The sequence below is a fragment of the Jaculus jaculus genome, chromosome 10 (assembly GCF_020740685.1).
Source record: "Jaculus jaculus isolate mJacJac1 chromosome 10, mJacJac1.mat.Y.cur, whole genome shotgun sequence".
NCBI lineage: Eukaryota > Metazoa > Chordata > Mammalia > Rodentia > Dipodidae > Jaculus > Jaculus jaculus.
Window position 1 is genome coordinate 33,953,298 of NC_059111.1, and position 8,492 is coordinate 33,961,789.

Genomic DNA, 8,492 nt, shown 5'->3' on the forward strand with positions numbered 1-8,492 from the left:
GTTTAAATGGATGCCCTCCAATATATTCACAATTTTATTAAAGTTTGTAATTTAGATCTGCAGCCATGTGACTGGAGGAGACGTCACTGGACAGATTCTAGAGTCCAGCCCTAAAATGTGGTGGTAGATTTGAAAGTCCGTTCTAAAGATACACAAGAGTACCTGGCCTTGCCTGGACTCTCTGAAGTGTGCTTTCATGTACTGCTGGTGGTGGCTTTTCTCTCTGCTTGGTCCTGTGAAAAGGGGGCCAACTTCGGCCATCATAAAACTTCCCCTGAATATGTAAGCTTAACTAAATATCCCTTCCTCCATGACTGCCTGGTTTAAAAGTTCATCTCAGTGGCCTGAAGCTGACAACTACACAAGGAGAAGATGAGGACCAACACCTGAGGTGCTCCTCTGACCTCTACACAGGCCTTGTGGCATGTACACACAAACATCACACACACACACACACTTTTTTTTTTCCGGTAAGCTTGTAAACTCTGAAGCCATACCAGTTCAGTCTTGCTTACTTATTGGCTTTGAGACCATGGAAAACTCTCCCTCTATCTTATTGTTTTTTTTGTCTCTTGTTTCTTTTTCTTTTTTTTCCTCTCTCTTTTAATTAAGACAGGGTCTCACTCTAAACCTGAACTGGCCTTGAATTCACAGTGATCCTCCTGTCTCAGCCTCCTTAGTGCTGAGATTAAAGGTGTAGACCATTTATGAGAACGAAAGTATTTTTCTCCATAGGGTATTGGAAATTAGGATTCAGGAACTGGTAATATAGAGTTGAAGTGAGCAGATGAGTCATTAGCTCCTGGAGGGCAGGCAGGCAGGCAACCACTGTCCCTTGGGCCTCTTGGGCCTTACACATGAAGACCCAGCAAATACTGCTGAACTGAACTTAGTCTTTAACGTACAGGAAACAGCCAGGCTTGGGTTGTTACCACTGCTATACTATCTCTAAATTGAGTTTATTGGATGGTGTAATCCCAACATACAGAGTAAAGTTCTCTCCAGTGTTCTTTGGAATTTGTGCAAAAAGTTAACCATCTTCATCTCACCTGGTTATTTACATAAAGCTTCTTAAACACTAACACCATAATTTTAAAAAGATCTTTCTGTCGGTTGTGGTTCTGTTCTAGTGACAATGCTGTGATTTGTGACATATGTCTTTTTAAATCATAAAAATCTTACCAATTGAACAGAGTCTTCCCTTAGAGATAATAGACATGGGCCTAGATTAAGGGCCTCATGAATTCCTTGAAGACAAATCGTAAACTCGAAAGATGGAAGAACCTCTGAGGTCATCGACATTTCTCTGGTGTGGTGTGGTTTACATTCTCCATTGCAAGAGGACCTGGCAAAGATGCTGAGGACTGAGCACCTCCTGCTTTTAAGGCAGTGCACCCAAGAGCCGGGTGTGATGGGACCATTCCTGTAATCCCAGCCTTTGGGAGGTAGAGGCAGGAGGATTAGTTTAAGGCCTGCTTTTGCTACATAGTTCAAGGCCAGCTTGGGCTGCATGAGACCCTGTCACAAAAGGAAGAGGAAGAAGAAGTTATCAGCTAAGTAATTCTGAAAGTTAAAAAGTTATTTTTAATTTCGGAGTCAGAAACTATCTCAGTATTATTTGTAATTATTAATCCCAATTCTGCTAGGATTAGGGACATATGAATTAATTTAATTTTGTCCCCAGCAGCTCCTCAGATATCTGAAAATACCTATCGTAACCTACTAAAAGCACTTTCTCTCTCCCATCCTTATGGATTACATGTGGGGCTTTTTTTTAAAAGGTAATTAATTTAGATAAACCTTTCAAATTCAAATACTGGAATATGATAGCAGAAAATTTTCAGATATAATTATCTTACCTTGAACATACTTATTTTGAAAATACTTATTTTCTCTCCTTTTTAAAAATTTTATTTATTTTTATTTATTTATTTGACAGAGGAAGGGGGCCAGAGAATGTGCACACCAGGGCCTCCAGCCACTGCAAATGAACTCCAGACATGTGCGCCCCCTTGTGCATCTGGCCAACGTGGGTCCTATGGAATTGAACCTGGGTCCTTTGGCTTTGCAGGCAAATGCCTTAACCGCTAAGCCATCCCTCTAGCCCTTCTCTCCTTTTGAACCTGAAGAAATAGTGATTTCATTCAGCTCGACCTGACGTTTGGTCACTTTTTTCCTCCTTCACAAATTTTACTATCTTCTGCAAGCTCATCAAATCTCTAAACAAAGTATGTTTTACTGGGCAGAGCACTCCAGGATAATACCAAAGCCTATCTATTATATTTTTATCGAAAACAGATTAACTGTCTAAATATCTAGCATTTTGTGCAACACTAGACATACATTCAGGTCTCCCTACTCTTAGGGGGCTCAGAGTAGTGGGGAAGCCAACATTAATTACATAGTAACACAAATAACATGCAAGAGCCATTACAGATCCCTAACCTCTTCCACACTAAACCCTTAATGTCAATCCTCTAATGGAGGAATTATTTTGAGGACTATATCTCAATGACCCTAGCAGATGTTAGCCATAAACAAAGTCACAAAAACTTGAGTAAGCTAACTTATTGAATAACATTAAGTATTATTCATCTGGTTGCCATACAGTGCCTGCCAAAAAATGACAATTTGGGTTTGGCACAATTAAGGGTTAGTTGCACTTCCAAGAAATAATTATCTGAGTTTCTTGCTGCTTTTCCACTGATGTCCCACAAGTGACTGGGAAACTTTGGCCTAACAGGTTGTAGGGTCTTGGGGGAGGTGAAGGGTGGGAGGAAAGTGGCCTGAGAGACAGAAATCACAGAACTTGATGATGTGATGTAGCTTTGCCCCTAGAGCTGAGTCTCCTCTGAATTTTTTCCTGAGAACTTTTTGTATTCTTCTATAATATAAGCTAACTCAGAATGAAGTGATTTTAAAGTGTGCTTTCAGCTGGGGCATCATGCTGCACCCTGTGTTCCCAGCACTTGGAAGGTGGAGGCAGGAGGATGAGAAGCTTATGGTCATCCTTACACTGACAGAATTCAAGGCACATCCTCAAAAATTGCCGGGCTCCCCTGGCAAGTTGGGCTAAGGAAGGACCAGGCCCGCTGGCTCCTCCCAAGGGATTGAGGAGGAGGGTGAGTATCCACAGCCAGGAACACACCACCAAGCCGGGAGTCTTGTGGAAGCAGGAACTCACTTTATTGTTACAGGTGGTTACCTCTATAGCGTTGAGAACGAGGGTGGGGACTCTAGGATGGGGGGAGAGGTAAGGGCCAATAGTATGCTGTGACTTTTGAAATGATTGGTTCTAAGCATGCGCGCCGGTGGGAATTCCAACTCCTATGCGGAAGTAACCCGCCAGAGGCCATTAGGCATCTTGCTGAGTCATAGCTGGCCAGAGGCAGATCACCCAACTTTAGCTAGGCTCAGGAAGTTCCACTAGGCCTCGTGTCTGGACCTTTCAAGGCCCAACAAAAAATAATATAAATAAATAAACTTTCACTCTGATAAAACTTAATGTATGAAATTTGGTAATTATACCCTTAAAAAGTAGTTTACTTAAAAAAAAAAAAAAAAACCCTACTCACTGAGGGTGGAGGCATATGTCTGTAATCCCTGAATCTTAGGAGGTTGAAGCAGGAGGATCACAAGTTCAATGTCATCCTAGGCAACGTAGAGAGACTTTATCTTAAAATAAAATTGAGCAAAAGGACTGAGGCTATAACTCAGTGAAAAAGCACTTTCCTATTGAGTGTGAGGTCCTAGGTTCAATCCCCAGCACAAAACAAACAAAAAGCCCCCCGGGGGGGGGGGAGGTCCTGGAGAGATGGCTTAGTGGTTAAGCCGTTTGTCTACAAAGCCAAAGGATCCCCATTTGATCCCCAGGACCCACAGATGGACGAGGGGGTGCATGCATCTGGAGTTCATTTGCAGTGGCTGGAGGGCCTGGCATACCCATTCTCTCTCTCTCTCTCTCTCTCTCTCTCTCTCTCTCTCTCTCTCTCTTTCTCTCTCTCTCTCTCCCTCCCTCCCTCCCTCCTTCCCTCCCTCTCTCCCTCCCTCCCATTTTCTCTCAAATAAATAAAACATATAAATTATAAAAAAGAAAAGAAAAAAACCAGTAGGATTGTTTGACAAGTAACTGTTCCGTAGCTACTGGCTTCTGAGTCCTGTGCTATAGTCACCACAACCCCAAGAGACATTAATTCTTGGATTCTTTCTTATAAAGCAAGATAGTCTCTTGGGGATATCCTCTTCCTGATGTTTGTAATATATGTGGTGTGTGCATGTGTGTGTTCATATACTCACTGCATGAGCATGCAGGGGCAGTGGAGGATGTCGAGTGTCCTCCTCCATCACGCTTCCATCTTATTTCCCTGAGACAGTCTCTCACTGAACCTGGAGCTCTCTGGTTTTTGCTGGGGCTGGCTGGTCAGCAATTCTGTCTTTCCAACACCACCCACCACAGCGCTAAGGTTATAGGCCTGAGTACAGTTGTCTTTTCTTTCATGTGGGGTCTAAATCAGGTCCTCAAGCTCATTCAGCTGTCATCTCTCCAACCCAAGTTTTCTTTTTACATCACAGTTTAATACTAAGTCGTCAAAACTATAAAACCCTGCCAGTCAATAAGTGTCTACAGTGTGCCCTGAGTATTTTCCCCTGAGCCTCCTCCCATGCTCCTGCTGCTGGGATGTTCAGCTCAAGGGCCCAGAAGCAACAGAGCTAAGGGCTGTGGACTGAATCCTCAGAAACCATGAGCCAAAAACCCTTCTCCCTTAAGTTGTTTATGTCAGCTTTATTGTCATAGAGGTAAGAAAAGTAACTGATACAGATTTACTCTCTTGGCCATTACCTCATCACCGAGATGGTCCTTCATTTGCTGGATCCACTGTATATAAATTGCAGGATTCTGAACCAGGGGCCCTCTGAAATTCAAGGTGATGGGAGAATTCTTCTAAATAATCAATATGCAGTGTGTGCAAAAGATATGCTCGTGCAACTGAAATGGAGGGTTGTTGTGAGAAACGGGGAACGTACTGAAGGCACTCAGCATTGTGCCTGGCACACAGCAAACACTCAAGTAACACTACACAAATATATGTGAGAATGTAGGCTAAGAACATGAGACCCACACCTTGCTAGGGAGACCTGAATGGTGGCCCAAATGCTTGGACTTGATTCAGCAAGAAAAACTGTAGATTTTTCTACAGGGAAAGACAGAATGAACATAATTTCTGGGGAAAAGAAGTCTGGCAACTAACCAGGTCCCTCAGTAGCTCACATTTCCTCTTTAGTTAGAATATAGTCTGGATATTGTTTATTTATCAGGAAACCATGAGTTGTCTAAGTTATACATTATGATTATTCTTATAGAATGCATACTGAAAACTTTAAGATGAATAGTTTTAATATCTGACTTATTTTCAAATGTTTCAGCAAGAATATGCATATATATATAACATACACGTGATATATGAACGCATGTGCATACAAGATACTGGTCATATAAAGGAAGCATGGCATAATGTTACTTGTTGGATCCAGTGGTATATATACAAGTGCTTCATGCAATATTTTTTCTTATGGTTTGTTTGCCTGTTTGTTTTGAGGCAGCATCTCACTCTAGCCCAGACTGTCTTGGAACTCATTAAGTGGTCCAAGCTGCCCTTGAAGCGCCTTGCTCCTACTACTCTAACCTCCCAAGTGCCAGGATTTCAGGCGAGTGCCACTGTGCCTAATTGCAATATGCTTTTCTGTACATTTGTACACTTTCATAATATAAAAATGAAGCTGGAGGGCTGGAGAGATGGCATAGCGGTTAAGCGCTTGCCTGTGAAGCCTAAGGACCCCGGTTCGAGGCTCGGTTCCCCAGGTCCCACGTTAGCCAGATGCACAAGGGGGCGCACGTGTCTGGAGTTCGTTTGCAGAGGCTGGAAGCCCTGGCGCGCCCATTCTCTCTCTCTCCCTCTATCTGTCTTTCTCTCTGTGTCTGTCGCTCTCAAATAAATAAATAAAAAATTTAAAAAAAAAAATGAAGCTGGAAAGAGGTTTTTCTTTGATCATTTTTCTTTTGGGGGGGTTTGAAGTAGGGGTTCACTCTAGTCCAGGCTGACCTAGAATTCACTCTGTATTCTCAGGGTGGCCTCGAACTCACAGTAATCCTCCCACCTCTGCCTCCCAAGTGCTAGGATTAAAGTTGTTCACCACCATTCCTGGCTTCTTTGATCTTTTTATAGAAGAGAATGATTAATAATCATCTTCATAAACATTAGGAGAGTGCTTGCTCTAAGCCAACTGTGGGCTAAAGAAGTTGGCCTGATTCAGGCTGGCAATGTGGCTCGGTTGGTAAAATGCTTGCCCAGCATGCACAAAACTCTGGGCTCTGTCCCTAGCACTGCATAAAAACGGATATGGTGGTATGCCCATGTAATTCAAATGCAAAGGAGGATCAGGAGTTCAAGGTCATCTTTGGCTACATAGAAATTGAGAACAGTCTGAGCTATACGAGACCTTGTCTCAAACAAAAAGAATTTGGCCTGTCCCGAATAGAAGTCTAACCTTCATCCATACCTGACAGCTTAGACTAGCACATGACACATGGTCAGTCCTTTGGATCATGTGGTATCAGCTTAGCCTCAGGGATGAAGAGGGAAATGGGAAACTGAGTCTAACTACAAGGGCATCTAGCCAGTCAACTATGCCTGTGTCATGATGAAGTCAACAAAAATGCCCAGTGAAGTTCCTAGGTTGGCAATACACCCTGTATAGTACCACATATTGACTCTAGAGAGTAAATCTTCTTGAGAAGTAAGAAAATTTCAAGATAGGAACCCTCCTCCATTCTGGTTGAAATTTGTATCATTTCACTGTAATAAATATAAGTCATAACTGTAATTGCTTTGAGCTTTGTGGAACCTTCCAGTGAATTACCAAAATTGGGAATAGATCTGAAAACCCCTTAAGTTTTCAGAAACTGTCAAAAATTATTGTTAGGAAAATAAATAAATAAAATTTAAAAGAGCCAGTGTGGTGGCACACACCTTTAATCCCAGTACTCCAGGCAGAGGTAGGAGGATCACCATGAGTTCGAGGCCACCCTGAGACTACATAGTGAATTCCAGGTCAGCCTGGGCTAGAGCAAGACCCTACCTCAAAAACCAAATAAACAAAAATATTATCATTAGGGCCGAGAGAGATTGCTGAGTAGCTAAAGGTGCTTGCTTCCAAAGCCTGAAAGCTCGATTCCCCAGTACCCATGTAAAGCCAGGTGCACAAAGCAGCTCATGTGTCTGGAATTTGTTTGCAGTGGCAAGAAGCCCTAGAGTACCCGTATTCATTCTCTCTCTCTTTCTCAAATAAATGATAGTCTTGGGGACTATGTCCTTAGACTTTGCAGGTTGGCTAAGTCCAGGTACAGGAATTTTCTTTAGAATGCCTTTGTATAATTAATATTTATTACATGAATATTAATAGACTGTGATGTGTTCTAATGTTTTACTCACTTTACAGATGAGAAAACTCAGGAAGAGAGACCTAACTATATTGGCCACCATCGTTCTGTGAATAAACTATGAGACTAGAATTTAAACTCTGGCAGGAAACTGCAGGGCCTGAGGACTTTTGCAGATTGTGAGGAAACAAGATGATGTCACAGAATACTAATGCAAAGAATGCCATAGCAGGCACATGCAGAGAGCATTGGAAGTTCAGTCTTGTCCCCTGCGTTCCCTAACTGTGGTTCTATGTAATAGTAATGCACTTTCAGAGTGAGACACTGAGGCATTGAACACCTTGTCCTCTGGAAGAAAGATTCAGTAGTGTTTAGTGCTACACACATTGTTGTAGAAGGGCATTAAGTGAATTAATTAATTTTATAAAAGAAACCCAAGAGCTCTAAGAGAATGATTTTCCTCATTAACTCTTTCCATATTCAAGTAACTAGACCTCCCCATTGTACAACCAGGCCAGTTAATAGCAAGTTTGACGTAAAATTTCAGTGGCATGGGAAAAAAATGCTTAAAAGGGGAGAGCAGTCCCACACTAATTGATAGTTGATGATAGTCCAAATCTAAATGGCATGGACTTCAGAATTCTGAAACAGTGGTGGTAAAAATGTCACCTCTTTAAAGAAATTATATGAGGTAAGATCTGCCTAATAATCACAGCTTCTGATTACATTTTCTTTTATGAAGTCCACAGTGTTCCAGCAAGAAGTTCAAATTTAATAGACAACTAGTTTTAAGACTTTGCAAACAGCTTGATAAATTTTTAAACCTACCAGCTGAAATTGCATTAAATTTTAACCAAATACTCAGAAAAGTTTGCAGATTAATAGTACCATATAGGTGCAAATGACCCAAAGCAGTTGTCACCCTGGTCAGTCATTACTCTTTGTGCATGTGTGTGGATGTGTGAACAATACCCTTACACAGGTTGCAAGGATGCCATTCTTTTCTTGCTACCCCCAAATCCAGGAGGTTAGCAATTCACCAGAGGGGGAAACC